This window comes from Nematostella vectensis, chromosome 11, assembly GCF_932526225.1.
Source record: "Nematostella vectensis chromosome 11, jaNemVect1.1, whole genome shotgun sequence".
In the NCBI taxonomy this organism is placed as follows: Eukaryota; Metazoa; Cnidaria; class Anthozoa; order Actiniaria; family Edwardsiidae; genus Nematostella; species Nematostella vectensis.
Window position 1 is genome coordinate 2,540,923 of NC_064044.1, and position 19,208 is coordinate 2,560,130.

General features: G+C 39.2%; 2 long non-coding RNA genes across 4 annotated transcripts; one reads left to right on the plus strand and one right to left on the minus strand.

Moving 5' to 3' along the window:
- Window positions 1–3,615: 3,615 nt before the first annotated feature.
- Window positions 3,616–5,486, minus strand: LOC116613542. The gene is made up of 2 exons (XR_004294199.2): window positions 5,109–5,486; window positions 3,616–3,977 (listed from the first exon to the last, which is right to left on the minus strand). It is a non-coding gene; the product is annotated as an uncharacterized LOC116613542 (long non-coding RNA).
- A 140-nt stretch (window positions 5,487–5,626) lies between these two features.
- LOC116613540 lies at window positions 5,627–17,778 on the plus strand. Of its 3 annotated transcripts, XR_007314128.1 has the most exons (5): window positions 5,627–5,827; window positions 6,284–6,466; window positions 7,444–7,518; window positions 17,059–17,173; window positions 17,444–17,778. It is a non-coding gene; the product is annotated as an uncharacterized LOC116613540 (long non-coding RNA). The 3 variants fall into 3 exon arrangements; XR_004294197.2 differs by lacking the exons at window positions 17,059–17,173; window positions 17,444–17,778 and adding an exon at window positions 10,073–13,379 and having other exon boundaries at window positions 5,640–5,827; XR_007314127.1 differs by lacking the exons at window positions 17,059–17,173; window positions 17,444–17,778 and having other exon boundaries at window positions 5,640–5,827; window positions 7,444–9,341.
- The last annotated feature ends 1,430 nt before the right edge of the window (window positions 17,779–19,208 follow it).

A 19,208-nucleotide genomic window follows, 5' to 3' on the forward strand; every position in this document is an offset into this window, starting at 1 on the left:
TTTAGAGCGATGACACCTGCTCCACCAAGATCTCGTATCTCCTGGTAAACACCGGCGCTTATGTCTTGGCCCCGAAGAGTGGCATCCATGCTTGGGAACCAAAGATGGGCGCCGCCGACGAAGAGAGAATAGTACTCCTCGGGGTCTGAGCCCTCTGGGCCCTCTTGCCGCCGTTCCAGCAGCAATGGGTCGAACTCGCGCAAGACTTCCTCTGGCCGCGAGCTCGCCGGCATGAGCGGCTTAAGCAGCTTGCGCTTGGCATCCTCGGGGATGCCCTCGTGCAGGATCTTCTGGACCAGTCCTGCCAGTACGGCGGGCGTCTCTTTGTCAGGCATGCTATTGAGAATCTCCTCTATGTAAGCATTCATATTTGGGTATACCTTGTGCCACCCAGTCTCTAATTTCCCGTATCACAACCGGCGGGACGAGTGTTTGGGTATACCTTGTGCCACCCAGTCTCTAATTGCCCGTATCACAACCGGCGGGAAGAGTGTTTGGGTATACCTTGTGCCACCCAGTCTCTAACTGCCCGTATCACAGCCGGCGGGACGAGTGTTTGGGTATGCCTTGTGCCACCCAGTCTCTAATTGCCCGTATCACAGCCGGCGGGACGAGTGTTTGGGTATGCCTTGTGCCACCAAGTCTCTAATTGCCCGTATCACAGCCGGCGGGACGAGTGTTTGGGTATGCCTTGTGCCACCAAGTCTCTAATTGCCCGTATCACAACCGGCGGGACGAGTTTTTGGGTATGTCTTGTGCCACCCAGTCTCTAATCGCCCGTATCGCGGGCTGCGATGTCAGACAGGACGAGTGCGAACCATTCCCGAGCGCGCCTCTCGATGCCGCGCATCCTCTGCCCTTCACGATTCGCTCCGCAGGGGCGGCACAACCGCGTCTCCGACTGCGTCCCTATGCCGCAGATCCTGCACGGCACGGGGAGGGGCTGCCCTTAGGGAGCCTTTGGAGTTGCACCTTGCAGGTGTCCATGCACCTCTGGCCGCACGTGTTTGCATGGCCGACCTTTAGCCACCCGCAGTAATCTTTTCCGCACTTCATCCTTCGAACGCTCGGTATACCACAGGACAGACGGGGGTCTAATTGCAAGGTTCCCACTCGTTTCTATGAAAGGCCCCAGTCCCGCTGCTGTCGATAGACAGCGGATTAATGATTGCTAACCATTGCTAATTATTCATCTACGCGGAGTGTGTTTTGCGTAGATTTACTTCTGCTAATTATCCATCTACGCGAAGTGGCCCCGACGTAGATTAATAATCAGCAATTATTAATATACGCGAAACGCGTTTCGGTGTCACTGAAAGTCCCCAGCCTGGAATGGGGCTGGGGGGGTCGGAGGGGCCCAGCGCCCCTCCCAAGCCTAAGATGGGACTAGGAGGCCCGATTCGCGCCTCCCACTCGTTTCACTGAAAGTCCCCAGTCCCCCCCGCAGACAATAACAATACATATTGGCAATAGGGGTTGAATTTTGTTTCGTTTTTATCCTCGGTAAGGAAAATTTCTCTTGTAAGTTGAAAAAGTTGCTGTATCTTCTTCTAAGGATATGTATCTTCTTAGGACTAAGAGAACAGGATATAAAGACAAGAACGGTCTTCTTTACCAGTATATGACAAACGCAACACGATATTGGTTAGCCTTTATGAAATAGCTCAAGAGAATCAAGAATAAAGATAGAACAAAGAATATCAAAACAAAAGGTCTTATGCTCATTCTCAAAGCAAACAAAAAGCACAACAAAAAGCCCAATAACTGTCATATCCTCAATAGACAATAGAAATCGTCGTCTGAAACTCACCTTGCATTTTGTCGCTTTCTTGTGGTTGTGTTCGCTTTTTATTGTGAACTATTACTTACTTAAATTTACTAGCAAAAACCAGACATATCCTTACATAAATCTTGGCGTGAATGAATCTCCTCTAGTTGACATTATCCTTAAGTCACAAAATTTGAGGCAAAAAGAAATAATCAACGCATGACAAGAACTTTTCCCTTGCTCCGTGCTTGTATTTAGCCGCCATTACGGGGCCGAGTGAGGCCTGGGAGTTGCGCGGCTGACTGACTGGCTGGCTGGCGAGTGACACCACAGGGTACCCACGCAATGACCACGAAACCAAGTCGCATAGTTATACCATATTTCTATACCTATGGAGCTCCGCGCGCGGCCTACGGCCGATTAAGGCACTGCCTAAAAGCGGAGCCAGCAATGTTTTCCCACCCTAAACTAGGGGTATGTCCCCATCAACACCCCTCCCCCAACCCCGACAAAGACCAAACTTCAGGAGGGACATAACAACAGGATACTACACTTTGATTTTGCTTCAGGTATCCCATCTCCCTAAAATCAACCCTATCTAAATGCATAAAAATACATGGCTTATAACTTTTCCTATTATTATAAAATTATTTCCTCCCATTCTCCCCTAGAGAATTCCCAGAACAATGACACTATTAGTAATTTTGATTGACATTACTCAGGATACTATTTGCATAAAAAGAGGGATTATTTAAACTCTTATGTAGAGTTGTACTCGATAGACAAACTGATACAGAAAATATATTTATAATTTGCCATATAATAAGATCTTGCTAAATTGGGCCCTATTTATTTATGTCATGTTTCATTTTTTTAGTATACTTCAGATAATCTACAAAGATTTTTTTTCAGAAAAAGGGACCCTCAAGTTTATGTGCCCCTTGAATAAATAAGAGAAAAGTTGTTATTATATATAGCTTTAAAACTCTCCTGAAAAAAAAAAAACATGACTGAGTTTAGGCATTCAGTATTACAGCAGATGGTGCTAAGCATAATTTTGGCTACCTTGAAGCAAGGGGTAATGTTAGGCTATAAATATGGTAGTATGGACCGAGGTGCTGTGGCTGGATATGGTTGCACTTGGTAATAGGCGAAGTAGTATGATTATAGATTTGTAAAGAGTGCTTAAAAAGATGATATTACAGACGTTTTCATGTCCTTTTGTCCTTTGCAAATCTATTATCATACTACAGGGCCGTAGCAGGGGATGGGGCACTGGGGGCACGTTCACCCCCAAAATTGTCAAAAATAATAAGGAAATGACCAGTAGGGGCGTGGCTGTGTCCCCCCATTGTTTTCTTAATGTTTATGTATTGTGTCCCCCAATAATTCTAGGCCTGCTACGGCTATGCACTATGGGGCCTTAAAGAGTCCAAAATAACATACCCCATAACACCTAGGTCGAAACTTTCAACACCCTAAAATACCTGATCTTCAATTCTACACCACCTCATATACACTAATCCCTTTGATACATTTTTACTAATCTTATATTCATCGGTATCAAACTACAAATCTTTGATAAATCAAATAATCCTTTTAATGTACACCACCCTTTCTCTTTTATCCTGTATTAAAAACATCTTCCATCTAATAACAAACAACCAAATATTTTAAATATTTTAAATATTCAAAGCCCTCTCCCCTGCCATTATTACATACGAGTCTCTCTTGAACCATGTTCATGAATAATAAGTAATCATGTAGAGGGCCAAGCCATTTGAGCAAATGCATAGAAAAGTTATAAGAAAAAAAGACTACATTTGCTAATAACAGTGTAGCCAGCATTTTGTTATATATGCAAATAGTATTTATTGTTGTTACCTATGCACATGAGAATAATGCAATCAGTTTGCAGTTAATTACAGTTGCAGTAAGTAACTTTGCAGTAAGTACAGAAGACCTGGTCTTCAAGCATCAGAAATCATAACATGGTCAATTGTTGACAGTTAAAGACTTATATCCACACAGACTTTAGGGAAGTATCAGCAGAGCAAGAGCAGATTATGTTGGCTATAGGGAAAGAATGTGTGTTGATTGAATATAATTATACTAAGCAAAAAAGTAATACGAAAAACGTTTATTTATATCTGCTTTCATTTCAGCCAGCCTATAATGACAGCTATACTTTAGTCCTTGCTTTATTCACCTGAAAAAAAAGGTATCCTTGTCATTTCATAGCTACCTGGGGTGGGGGGTTGTTTTCGATTCTGCTATCTCTAAGGGTTAAAAAACTCCTTCTACCCCACCCGATTTGCTATCTCTTAGGTGCTGACCACACCCAAGTTGCTCTCCCATTAACAATCACCCCCATCTGATTATAGTGGAGTCCCTCCCCCGGGACCAAGATATCCTTGTCATTGCATAGCTATTCCAGCTAAATCATGTAATTACTAAGCACGTAACTTGGCCCTAGGCAAGTGTAGGGATATGTGTTTAAGAATCATTAAGAACTTACTTTGGACCCTGTTGGTCTGGACAATTATTATTATTGTGTATTGTTTAATTATTATTAGTGTATTATTAGTTTGGTCAAGGCTGTAATTCCTGTAAGCGTAAGAAAGTTAAAATTTAAAATAGAGCACGCGCAGAAAATGGCGTACGCTAGTTTATCACGTGGACAAGTAAGTTCATGGCAGTTGGTTTTGGTTCTGTTTGAGTGCGGATATTTTGAAACAAACTTCTTAGCTACAGCCTCGAACCCTAACACTTGGCAAGAATTGCATTAAACTATTCAAGTCTCAAACAGTGTTTACACATAACTCTTAAGAGTTTGGTAAGAAAGAGACCGAAACAAAAACAAATTTATACGTATCAACCAAAACAGACACAGTATATCTCAATAAAGATTTTTATAGAGTCTTAAAGGCACATTTTCGAACTCTAGAATCTTAAAATTATGATGAAATCTATAGAGAAAGAAAATTATTTTTAGATGCCTTACTGATTGCGAAATATTAAGCTTAAGCTTACTTATGTTGTTCTCGAAAACATTCGCTTTCCACTATGTGGTAAATTGCCGGATATAGTTCTCAATCGATTATTTGTCCAATACAACTGAGCATTTTTTTTTTTTTGCCGTTAAACTAAGCCTTTATTTGTAGAAGGAAGAATTTTAGTATAACTTTTGACAACACAATTGTGTTCACAAATTGTATGAACAATTTAAAGTATGAAATTTAATTGTATGAACAAGTTAAGGCTACGGTCAGAAAACGTTTTGTTTTGGTGTAAGTTTTCAGTTTAATTTCCCTGTTAAATAATAATATGAGAACATTACCTTTTTGTTTTGATCCTCTTTTTAGCTGCTGTTTACAATTGAAGAAGAACGAGACGGGCGGATTCACGAAAACTCGGGTAGATTTTACTATCAACTCGTACGTCTTATCTTATCAGTTTCTTCAGACGAAACGGTTCCTCAAAGACTTGTTTAGCCCTCGACCACAATCAGCCTATTTAAATCCTCATCTTTCTCAATAAATACTATTTTCTAGTTAAGATAGGAGGCAAAAAACGCGTAAAATCACATTCCCCTTGTGAGACCGAGTGGGCCTGGGAGTTGCACGATTGACTGGATATGGATGGATCGATTGTGACACCACAGGATACCCGCGCGATGACCACAAACCAAGTCACAGTTACAGTTATACCATATTTCTATAGCTATGCGCTGGCTCCGCTATAATTGCAAATTTGAACCCGGGGGTGGGAGGAGCTTTCCCTTTTATAGCGAACCTCGTGTTTAAGGAAATAACTCATAAGCAATTCAGTCTCATTTGAGCTCGCAAGCCACGAGGTCGCCTTCCTCTGCCTTCCGCCCAGCTCTACAAGTTCGCTCCATATGGCTTCACAAGATAAGATTCCTCCACGTTGTGATGAAGATATGGCTTTCCTTTCGTCTTTCTGTCGTGTTTCTGCCTCCATTCCTCGTTCGCTGCTCGCTTTTCCCTTGGAGCGACATCATTAGTCATCCAAGCGACCCTTCATTAGCTGAATGTGGTTTGTATCCGTTTGTATGTAGAATTATTGCGAATTTAGCCTATTTGTTCGGAGTTTTATGTTCCCTATTGTGTGCTTGTTTGATAGCTTATTGTTAACCAGTTTGGTCTCTTGCATGTTAGCTCGCTTGGTTGAGCAATGCTAGTTTTAATTCAGTCCTATTACGTTTGGTCTATTCATCTCGTGCCTTTCAGGTCAGCACGCTATATCGGGCAATGCTAAATTCTAATTCAGTTTGGTCTATTTATTGTATGCCAGTCTGTTGGCTTGGCTACGCAAAATTTCTTCGCTAAATTGTCTGTTTGGGATGTTTATTACATTACAGGTTAGCCCGCTTTTTCGGGCAATGCTAAATTCTTATTCGATTTGGTCTATTCTCTGTTTGTCAGCCCGTTGGCCGGGCTACGCGAAATTACTACGCTAAATTATCAGTTTGGGATGTCTATTGCATTACAGGAATAGTGGGGGAAACGGCCGCGTTTTGTGGGGCCACCTGCAAGTGTGGGGCCTGTGGTGGAGCAAAAGGTGGGGTTGGCTGAAATCTGAGGAGGTCTGGTGACTGGTATGGCGATGTCCCACAAGTCACCACGAGTTAGCGTGCGCCCTACTAGAGCAAAGATGGCGGATTCAATGTCTCTGGTGAGTATTGTCAACAAAATCCGTACTTTTTTGCCATCCAAACTATTTTGGCATAAATCTATTCCGAAATAAATTTGTTTTCCATACATTTGGTTCTTTTTGATATGTAATATTTTAATACAAACATCGTAAAATGGCGTAAATATTTAACTTACTGTTCTTTAGTGAAACTACATCTCACAAAATACGAACGCTATTTTGAAAAAAAATATTTCAAAGACTAGGAATACACTAGCCGAAAGGTTGTGTGAGATAAACAGTAGTGGAGCGATATCGAACATTATCACTGATATTGAGATTAGGATATTATCATTGTTTTCCACATGCTATTAGATAGTGGTTAGACCCCTTTCCTCTCCTCTCTCCTTCCCTCGATATTGTGATATTATCTGAGATTATTTTATTAGAATCTACTAGATTTCTATTAAGATACTCCCTTTCCTCTGCTAGACCCCTCGATATTGCAATATCATCGGATATTATCTTATTAGAATCTACTAGATATCTATAGAAATTCCTTTGTCCTCTCTGCTGGACCCCTCAATATTATCGGATATTCGACTACAAAATCTACTGTGACTGTCACATTTGTTGTGATATGCAATAATCAAGGTTCAACCAGCAGTTTTAAAGACAAAATATCTGATATATATATCAGTAATTAGATGGACTTTCTATGTGTAAATCTTATGATATTATCTGATATTTTCAAGTCATGAGATGCAATCTAGGTCCAACGGCAGTTCTAAGGGTATAAGATCTGATAAATACCAGAAATTAGATTTGTGAGCTTTGTTATAATATCAACTAAATATCTGATACTAGAACCCCTTGAATATTGATATAAATCCGATTTTAGATGAGTGATAAATATTGTATAAATATCAAATTGCCAGAAAAGTTCGATATCGTGCCCTTATGCAGTAGTGCAGGTGACCTCCGACTGGGGTATTCAACACTTGTTGTTTTTAAAACAGAGGATGCCTCTAAAGTGTGGGACTTAAAGGATCCAAGAAACACGTTGTGTGCTGTTACGGAACTCGTTAAAAAAGGTGAGTTTGTTCAAACATTTTTTTTAACCCTAGGTGAAACTTGTAAAAATTGGACAAAGTTTTTAAGGCTTGCGAGCTGAAATTGTAATTGGAACGAACTTGTATTTAAAATTAGTATATATATCATATAAAAATAATAATAAAAATAATAATAATAATAATAATAATAATAATAATAATAATAATAATAATAATAATAATAATAATAATAATAATCGTTTATTACGACACTCTCGCAGACAAAAGTCTGAATTACAGTGAAGGGTCATGCAAGCCAATACTTTATGCAATATTACTGAAATCACACACTAACAAAATTATTAAACCTGTCTGTATTTCCTTGAAACCTATCGGTATGCATGTAGCCAGACCGGAGTGAGTAGCTATGGTTGACTTCTGTAGGAATGATATAGTTTAGAGGAGGCGATATCTTCGCTTTGGTGACAACTCTCACAGAGGCTATAATATTTGTATATATATATCATATATATACTACTTGTCTACAAATACTTCAGGAGCTTTATGGTTTTCCTTAGTCTCTTTTATTACACTCGTGAAATAGTGTCTCAGCGAGTGTTACATTGGGTAACCCTCTCGGGAACATGAGATGAGGGACATGAGTACATGAGGGATCCATGAGACAGCTTTTGCACATGTGTGTCCTTTCCGTCCTGGCTATTCACCCGTGAAGATACAGGTAAATCGCTGTTTCCCACCGCTTTTTGAAGGTTAGCTATTATGTCTGGAAAACCTAGAGTCATGCTTTAAGGGCACTTGTCTTAAGGTCGACTTAGTGGGGCATTTCGATGTCAGGACGGACGCGCTTTTTGGGTTGAATCACAGGATTGACCTTCGGTTGTGTGGTGTTGGAGGATGCATGGTCAAGAAATTGATTCTATAAGATCTAAGTTATGTGCTCGTTTTTCACCACAGGTTGTGATTTTAGAAATTGGGACAAACGACTTAACCGCTTCGGTACCGTAGGTTGTTGCTTCTGAAATCGATAATCTTGTACAATGGTTACCAGAGGATTACTCGGTCGATTTGGTTGTTGTTTCGTGGTTAATCCCACAGGGAGATAATTATCATGACAGCGATATAATTTTAATGTCAAAGTCGTTATTCTGAGCCGCATGGCTCGTGCCATGTTCGATGGTATGCCAGGGGTATTGTGGTGGTTCCACCTTGGTCTTTCAAAACATGTTCACAATCCTTACTTGCTCGATTGGGTTCATTTGAACACAGATGGTCAATATCTTCTAAACCGTAGCTATCTTGGTGCTATCCACTCCTTTTCTCTTATGTGAACATGCACACCTTTAGCTTTATTTTGATAGAATGTATGGCCACCTTCGGCTTTCAATATAATTTTTGTTTACACATTCCGGTTTTAATGCTAAAATGAGTGTTTTGTTTTCACATTGTGTTTTTGATTAGGGTTAATGGTTAATGGATCCCCTTTGTGCTATGCTGAAGGCGAATTATTGATGCTGGAAAGCTGACATTTACTATATGGATTGCCACTATAATATATAGATTTAGGCATTGCCTAAAGGCCGAGCCAGCACATTCCAAATATTTTTCATAGTTTTTACAATAATAATAATAATAATAATAATAATAATAATAATAATAATAATAATAATATAATGTATAGCCTTCACACAATGGTGTCAGGACTAATCTAATTCAATGGCGAGGAACAATACCAGGGATAATACAGTTCAGATATAAGGGAAGTATAGTGATGCCTCTGCAATCACCTCTGGGACTGCGCCGAGTAGCTTTTTGATAGGGGTTGGCCACTTTATTGTGGTTCACAAGAAAAGCAATGAAAGTACTATAGACTACCTCTGAATCTGTTATTGTCCCCTTTAATATCTATCATAGACTTTTTTATAACAACCATTTAATTTAATGGCCATTTCATCTCTTTTTATGTACTGCCACGTTCAGTGAATTTTATGTACCGCCATGTTCACTCGAAATCGGGCGTTATGAAATTTCATTTTCTTTATTGAGAAATGATGAGCAAACACCGACAATCCTCTTCATAGTCTATTCTTTATTCAGATAAGTCATAAAACGAAATCGGACGTTGGGAGATAACATTTCCTTATTCGCGAAAACTAACTTGAATAAGGAACAGTTCCCTATTCGTGTCTCTGCACTAATCTATTTCTTTTGTCAGAGCATTATCTAGTAGCCAAGGTGTTAATTGACAACAAGCACTATCTGTCAAATTTGTTAGCTCTCATCATCGTCATCACCATCACTATCACCATCACTATCATCACCACTCATCACCACTATCATCACCACTATCATCAGCATCACCCACCATCATCACCACCACCATATTGACTTTTGTCAGAATCACACTGGTTGCCACGCTCAGTGAATTTTATGTACCGCCAAGTTCAGTGAATTTTATGTACCACCAAGTTCAGTGAATTTTATGTACCACCAAGTTCACTCTGGCATCGAGCCTTCCATATTCATTCTTTCCCAGAGCAGTCAGATTATGGAACGCCTAACTTTAGCTCTCTGCCAGCCTTCAAGGCAGCAGCTACAGAAGCTTTACCCTCTATAAGGTACCACCACACCAAGGCAGCAGCTACAGAAGCTTTACCCTCTATAAGGTACCACCACACCAAGGCAGCAGCTTTAATTTATTTTTTCTATTAATTCATTTGTTTGAATATTCATTATTATTTATTTATTATTTATGTCAATTTTAATTTGTAAGGACCTTTCAGGAGGATTAGTGCAATCTAGTTGTTGAGGTGAAAGAAACTTATAACGCCGAACTAATAAACATATTTTCCCCTCAGAAAGAATTTACAAAACAAACTTAAATTGTTCTTACCAAACAAAAATCAAAAGTTAAGTACTCAATCAGAACAATAGTCTACTAACTACGATCAGAAGCGATAAAATTATTTGATAAGTTTACGATTTAAAAACATACCGTTTCATTTGTTTCAAGTCTGCGAGAGACCAACATTAATAATCATACTTTTGCTGCTTTATTGTCTTCGACTTCCTTCGTCTTTAGAACATGGATCCTTTCTTATATTTTAGGCTTTTTGTAAAGACTTTCTTTCTTAGACTTTCTTTCATCTCTACTTTGTTGTTAATCGGTAGTGTAAACGATCTTCCCCCGTGTGATAACCAGTTTGTTGGAAGCGAAATTCGACAGCGGACTCAGAGAAAATTGTAGATTCATTGATTAAAGCGATCCATGACTGACATCCTTAGATGTTTGGAAGTTTGTGTTTTCTCAAGTGAAGGCAACCGTGTCAGCGAAGCGTGGTTACATAGACAGGGCTTCTGGAATTATGCGGAAAAAAACTCAAAATTACGCAGGGTTCTTGGCTAAATTACGTGGAAAATCAATCATAACGCGCTAAATTACACGGGATTTTGCAATACATTTTTCTTTAAAAAGAAGATTTTGCGGGATTCTTTACTGAATTACGCGCTAAATTAAACTGTTACGCCCAAACTACATTTTGTACCGAAGGAAAGCACAAAATTAACTTTAAAAAGGTAATTTTTGTGCGCGAAAATATCTTAGGCGAGTTTTCATCGGCTTCTAGCCACAAGCCAATCAAAAAAGGTAATTTATTATTAGTCTTAGGCCTTCACGGTTTAGCAAAGAACTCCTAGTCATTTTATTGGTTTTTGAAATTCAGTTAGAAATATCGCACTCTTACAAAAAATATCTCTCTTTTTTACTAGAAATAAGGGTAAGAACTCTAAAATAACACATCAGCTGTGCACTTAAATGTTTTGTCTTTCAAAATTTAGCCAAATTACGCGGGTTTACGTGGAAATTTGTGGATTACAAGGATTACGCGGACAAAGCCAAATTACGCGCTTCCGCACAAGCGCGTAATTCCAGAAGCTCTGCATAGATTGCGCGGGCAGGCAGGCGGCAGCGAGGAAGAACCACAGGGCTCCCGCGCGATGACCAAAAAACTCACTCACATAGTTATCTGGTTATATACCATTTTTCTATACCTATGGGGCTCCGCTATAACACTGATTGAATATAGGGAGTTTAAATTTACGACATTGATTGAATATGTGGAGCTTAAATCTACCTAAATACTTAAATAAATACTCCCTATACACATGTATATATAGCTTACGCTAGTAATGGGAGGGTTGGTCAGCTTTAAAGCCGGCGTAGGTGCGAAGGCACCTTTAGCTGCCTGATGGCCGGCAGAGCGGCTGTTTTAAATGCCTCTAGGGTTACTTGATTGACAACGTTACTTGGAAGTAAGTTCCAGATTCTTATAGCTCTTGGAAAAAAGGAATAATTATAGGATAGAATATTAGACTGTAGTTGCAAAAAACTATGGTTATGCCTCCTAGTGACTCTATATGACGGTTGAGAAACAGAAGTAGGGAGAGGGCAGGCCACAAGGTTGTTATAGAATTTAAACATTAGAACTGACTGGTGGAATAGTCTTCTAGTTTCAAGCGTATCCCATTTTAGTTGTTTCACAAGCTCTGTGGAGCTAGCTTGGAAACTATAGTTGTTTGTTACAAATCTGGCTGCGTTCTTTTGTACTTGTTCTAATCTATTTACGTCTGTGTCTGTATAAGGGCTCCATGCCGCTGAGGCATATTCCAGTGATGGTCGTACGAGCGATAAATAAGCACGTTCTTTTACTGCAGGCTCGCAGGGTTTCAAAGTTCTTCTAATCGCGCCGAGGGTTTTGTTAGCCTTCGTCGCTATTTTGGAACAGTGGGGGCCCCAGCGTAGTTGTTTATTGCATCTTACTCCAAGATAGTCTTGGTCTGCCACTTGAGTAAAGGGCTTCGCGTCTGCAGTATACACGTATGTTGATGGTTTTCTCTTCTTCGTTACTGATAGTAAGTAACATTTTGTCACATTAAATTCCATTTGCCATACCGATGACCATTTATAAACACCGTCCAGATCTTCTTGGAGTGCTGTATGGTCATCCGTTGTAGAGATTGGGCGATAAATGATCGTATCATCTGCGAAGAGTCTGACCTGGGACTTCGATGCTTCACAGATGTCATTTATATACAGTAGGAACAGAGTTGGTCCCAGAACGGAGCCCTGTGGAACGCCTGATGTTACATGCACTTTGCTAGAGTGGGATCCATTGACTACCACGTACTGGGACCTGTTTCTCAAAAAGCCAGATACCCATGCTAGTGTCTTCCCCTCGATGCCATAATGAGAAAGCTTCTTGAGGAGCTTTGAGTGCGACACTTTATCGAAGGCTTTACTGTAATCTAATAGTAAAGCATCCACTTGGCCATGATGGTTTAATGTAGTTGCCCAGTCGTGGAATGTGAGGACTAGCTGAGTCTCACAAGATAGTGCTTGCCGAAAACCATGCTGGAAGATAGACAGTATGTTGTTGGCTGCTAGATGCTTGTTCAGGTGGCTAAGAACAATGTGCTCCATAATCTTACAGCAGATGCATGTAAGAGAAATTGGGCGGTAATTTTGTGGTTGGTCTTTGGCTGACTTCTTGTGCACCGGTACGACCATTGCGTTTAGCCAGATTTTTGGCAAAGTTCCCTCTTGATAGCTTTGATTAAAAATGAAGCACAGTACACCAGATAGTTCCTTTGCCAGATCTCGTAACACGCGAGGCGAGATGCCATCAGGACCATTACTTTTGTTTACATTCAAACCAGCTAGCTGTTTAAATACGCCAGCCTGAGTAATGGTAATATCACTAATTTTGGGACATGTTGGAGGGTCAAGGTCGGGAACGACACCATCGTCCATAGTGAAAACACTCTCAAAATACTTGTTCAATGCCTCTGCCTTGTCCTTATCTGAAATAAACATTGAGTTCCCTTGGCGCAAGGTGGGAATACCACGACTCTCTGTCCTAGAGTGCTTGACATGGCTCCAAAACTTTTTAGGATTTGACCCCAGGCTTCCACCAATCACTGTATTCAAGTAGTGGTTATGGGCTGCCTTGAGTAATTTCACTACATGGTTTCTCTGGTGACGATAATTGCGCCAAGCTTGGGAGTTTTTGTTGTTACTTTTCAATGCTTTAGATAGAAGGCGGTCACGCTTTCGTATTTGACGTTTGACTGACTGTGTTATCCAAGGCAGAGATGTTTTAGATTTTGTGAACCTGTATGGGATATGCGATTCCACTGCAGATTTCAACCGGTCTTCAAAGAAGGACCAATTTTCCTCCAAAGATCTTTCCTCGCAACAAAGAGTGAAATCTTCTGACAATTTAGCCACATCGCGCTTAAGGGCCGCAAGGTCCATCTTGTTATAGAGGTACACTTTATGTGGGGGGGTCTTTATCCGCCTGGTTTTAGTGTTGATGTTAAACTTTACGATGTCATGGTCGCTCATCCCTGGATGGATTGTAATATCAGATACAAGAGCTGGTGTGGATGATATCACAAGGTCCAATGTCTTTAGAGAAACTGGGCGTGTCGGTTTAGTAACATGCTGAATGAGGGCGTTATTCGAAATCAGGTCTAACAGTTTCTGCATCATAGATGCTGTTGAGTGATTTGTAATAGATGGTGGATCATTACGCCAGTCTATGTCGCCACAGTTAAAATCGCCACTTATTACGATGTTTGGGTGGGATTTCTTGTTTTGCGAAAAGACCTTAAAAATAGACTCTTGTAGGAAATCCAGACGGGTAGCAGGAGCATCAGGGGGCTTGTAAAACGCGCATATATAGACAGTCTTCTTGTTGGCGCAACGGATTGCTGCCCACAGAGACTCATCCTCTGGGTTTGTGGTTATGTCTGGTAGCTCGTACGACGGAATATCATGTTTCACAGCGATGAAAATTCCACCTCCTCCGCTACCAGAACGTTCCTTTCTAAAAACGTTATAATCTGATGGGAAACTCGCCGCTGTAGGATCTTCGGGTGACAGCTTTGACTCACAACCAAATATGATGTCGGGTTTGTGTGTTGAGACATGGCTAGCAAAGATAGCTGCTCTTTCACTGCTTTGGATACTATTGCAATTGATCTCCATGCACGTTAGCTTTGCAGGATTGCGAGGTCCACGGCGAGTAGGCCGCACGGGTGTACTCGAAGATATACAGCGTGGCGGCTCGAGCAGGTCAGAATCATTTGCTCCATTCATCGATGTGCCCTCTAAAGATGAATCTGCAAGAGGAGCAAAGCTGTTTTCTTCGATCAATCTTGTGTCTTCTACGAAATGTCCCGAGGAAAAATTTGGAAAAGTGCATATATTACAGATCCATGTTAGCTTCGACTCATCAACGTATCTCTGGTACGATTCACAAGACATGTAAATACATTTAGCATGCATCCAATGTCCGCACTCATCGCAGCATATTGCCTTTTGGTTTGACTTCGTAGGCTTTCCGCAAGCGCCGCAAGGGTGTTTGACGGGGCCAGGGTTCATCATCGAACAGTCGGAGGCAATTATCAACAGTAATTGCATGACGCGTGACGAATTATTCAGATTTAATCTTGATGGTGGTGTGTGACGGTAGCGTGACATAGACTTAATAGATGCAAATGCAACCTCGACCGTGTTTGCTTGAGTGACCTCAAAGCCATGCTTGAACTTGGATGGAAATCCTTTAAAATTCGGCGTTGTCGAACATAACCTTGTTCCATTGATGGCTCTGAACAAGGCCAGACACAGCACAAAGATGGTGAGCGAGATTCGAATGGCCATGAGTAGAAATGGGAGGTTTAAAGGTCAAGTAGACGGAGCACATTTAAAACGTGACCGACATGGCCGGCTGACCGACATGGCCGGCTACCACAATTATTTAATATGTGGAGCAAAATCTACCACATTAATTGAATATGTGAAGCTGAAATCTATGGCGTCCTATCTCCGCCAAAGTTCATGGTTGCGTATTTTCGATATGATTTTCATTTTACATGCAATGCTGTCCTTTCAATTGTTCTACTTTACAAATTCAACTTTCAACTTTGCTTAGAAATTTGACCCTCTTGTCGTAGAATTTGTCATGGTCTTGGATTTGGCATGGTTTTAAATTCGGCATGGTGTTGGATTTGGCATGGTTTTAATTTTGGCATGGTCTTGGATTTGGCATGGTTTTAATTTTGGCATGGTTGGGAATTCGGCATCTCAAACAGTACCGCAGTCCAGTACTTCTCTGGAACTTTTAAACTTATACTCATCTTACTTGGAAATGGCGGACCTCAAGACATCATCACTAATTGGATTATATTATCACAGCAATGGGCAGGCTACAAAAAGACAAATTATTTTTATTATGAACAATCTAGATAAAAAAAAAGAAATTTGTTTTTATTTTGATTTGTATAACAAAAATGGCTATATTTTAATGGTAATGACAGACCTACAGATTCTTAAATTAATTATTTTATTTTACGCATTACTTATGAATAATTCTAACTAATTTACTACATGAATATATAACAACAATAATTTTAAGAGCTATCTTTACAATACTGGTATTTTTCGATATGTTTCATACATATCACATAATCTAAGAAACCTATATTATCGAACCAATTTTATAATATTAAGCTACTGTACAAAAGCTTTTCATTTTACAAACCCTAATGAAATAGAACCAAATAGAACGAAATTTCGAATATTATTCTAAACGCCCTTTTACATATTACAATTATCACATCAATAATTATTTATTAACAATTAAATTTCATATTTTAGAAAAAAACAATATATGATATTCCACTTCAGTTGTTTTAAAAAAGTAAGAACGAATTTATAAATATTATTACAAATATCATTATACATATTACCAAAGTAACATCACGAATTATTTATCAAGAATTATTTATTTACAACTAAATTTCATATTTAGAAAGAAATATATTATTTCATATCAGTTATTTTTTTATAAAAACGAAATATTATACATATAATTTATAAAAGTTATTACAAATGTCCTGTAACATTTTGAACAATTACATCAATAATTGTTTATTTACAACTATATGTCATATTCTGAGAAGAACGAAATATTAATCTCACTTAAGTTCTAAAAGTAGAAACGAAATATTATACATATATTTTATACAACTTTATACAAATGTCCTATTGCATCAAAAGTTACAATAAAAATTATTAATTAACTACTAGATTTGTTCAGATATAAATCTAACACCACAAGTTTTCTATTCAGAAAAAAACAATAAATTTATTTATTATACATATCAAGGTTTTAAACCTTTTTATAGAATTTACTATAATTTTTTTAAAATATTTTATTCAATTATACACCACTAACCCTGCATACATCAGAGTCGACGTCACTGTTCTCACAGATTAAAGGTCAACTGGTATGTATATTAAAATCCACATAATATCTCATATTAATGCTTTATATTGCTAACAGAGCCAGTGACATCACCTATTCTCGCAACCTAACAGCAACTAACCTTATAATCTCATTTTTAACATGCATACCATTGATTACTACCCCACAATTTCTATACATGCGGTGTATTTGGTGTTGATGGGAAACCCATTAAGTTTTCCTATATCAACAACAGTGACGTTGCTACAAGAACTTGCTAGTCAAAATCTTCTGAGAAAGAACCTTGACTCGCTTGGCAGGGGTAGCAGTGGGATCAGCAGTGTTCCCAGCTCCACCAAATACCTTTGGACGTGAGTGTTTCTTACTGTAGCGTACTGATATCTCTTTTTCTCTCTTTCGTTTCCTCCTCTTTTCTTTTTCTTCCTATCTTCTTCCTCTTCTCCACATCTCGCCTCTCGTCCAGAAAAAAGTTCATAATGCTGATCGCCTTTTTTCGTATTTTGTCTCTCTTAGGTGATTATGAAGTCTTTTTGTTTTTTTAAGGTACCCTTTAAAAGGGCATTTTCTTCTTCCTTCTCCCTTTTTGTCTTTTAAAACATAATTTTCAATTGTCCCTTCAGGCAATTGATGGACATCTCGCCATTTTCAAGTTGTGTTGAGTTGTAGTGAGTTTAAATCACTTGAGGAAACCATTCCACTGCCCGATAAGAAGTAAGCAAATCACGGCTAACATCATTTTATGGGATTCCCTTCCAGCCAATCAGGTTTCTTTTTAGTCAAATGATTTGAAGTTTATCTGTCACAGTACGCCTTAAAAAATGTAAACAATTTGGCGAAGGTATTGGAAGTTTTGCTACAAAATGAGACATTATGTACTTGTTCTTTGCAAGAAAAGTTTATACTGTTGATTATGTGAATAAACAACTGCGAGAATCCACATCTCGCATCTCGTCCAGAAAAAAAAGTTCATAATGCTGATCGCCTTTTTTTTGTGTGTCTCTCTTAGGTGATTATGAAGTCTTTTTTGTTTTTTAAGGCACCCTTTAAAGGGGCATTTTCTTCGACCGTCTTCTGGTCCTGCCCTTACTTGTAGAAAATATCTTTTAGCCTCTACCGTCCATTTGTTGACATTCCTTAAATGGCGAAGCAAGTGGACGACTTCACTATCACAGCAGGGGCAGCTGTGTTTTTTGATTGCAGGAATAACTATGCGGAATAACTCATCACCACTATCATCACCATCCCCATCACTATCATTATCACCACCACCATCACTATCATTACCACCATCATCACTACCACCATCACCATCACCACCATATTACTAATCTTCTCTTTCAGATCTCCAGTGTCATCTTCGTCACCTACATCTTCTATTTCTTCTATTTCTTTTCTTGTTCTTTTTCTTCTTGAGGTGTTTTGGTTCTGTTTTTTTTTTTTTTTTTTTTTGTCTATAAATTTTGCTATGCATAAAAAAAGTTTATATTTTTGGTCAGTTTTTTTTAATTTATGAGTTTCCCTTAAATGGTTGTGCAATTTTTTTGGGTTCTTGAAACATCCTTTGAAAGGACATTTTCTTCTTCCTTCTCCCGTTTTTTTTTTTGGAATCATAATTTTTAATTGTCGCTTCAGGCCATTCATGCACGTTTCTCAAGTGTCGCGGTAAGTGGACTACTTCCGTCTCACAGCAGGGGCAGCATTTTTTCGGTCTTGGAGCCATTACAACTGCGAAATTCCAAAAAAAGAAGGGTTAATTAGCATCATGTGGTTCTCGTTATCATGCATAATGGCATCTAACACAATGAATCTCAATGCCCCCCACCCCCCCGAGATAACTATCGAGAAATGGGGGCTTTTGACGAAGTTTTTACATTTTATGTACTATTAAACATGTGAAGAACTCGGTGTGCAATCATCTTGTGTAATTTTATGAAATGGTGCTACAAGCAAGAAAAGTTTATATTTTTGGTCAGTTTTTTTTAATTTATGAGTTTCCCTTAAATGGTTGTGCAATTTTTTTGGGTTCTTGAAACATCCTTTGAAAGGACATTTTCTTCTTCCTTCTCCCGTTTTTTTTTTTGGAATCATAATTTTTAATTGTCGCTTCAGGCCATTCATGCACGTTTCTCAAGTGTCGCGGTAAGTGGACTACTTCCGTCTCACAGCAGGGGCAGCATTTTTTCGGTCTTGGAGCCATTACAACTGCGAAATTCCAAAAAAAGAAGGGTTAATTAGCATCATGTGGTTCTCGTTATCATGCATAATGGCATCTAACACAATGAATCTCAATGCCCCCCACCCCCCGAGATAACTATCGAGAAATGGGGGCTTTTGACGAAGTTTTTACATTTTATGTACTATTAAACATGTGAAGAACTCGGTGTG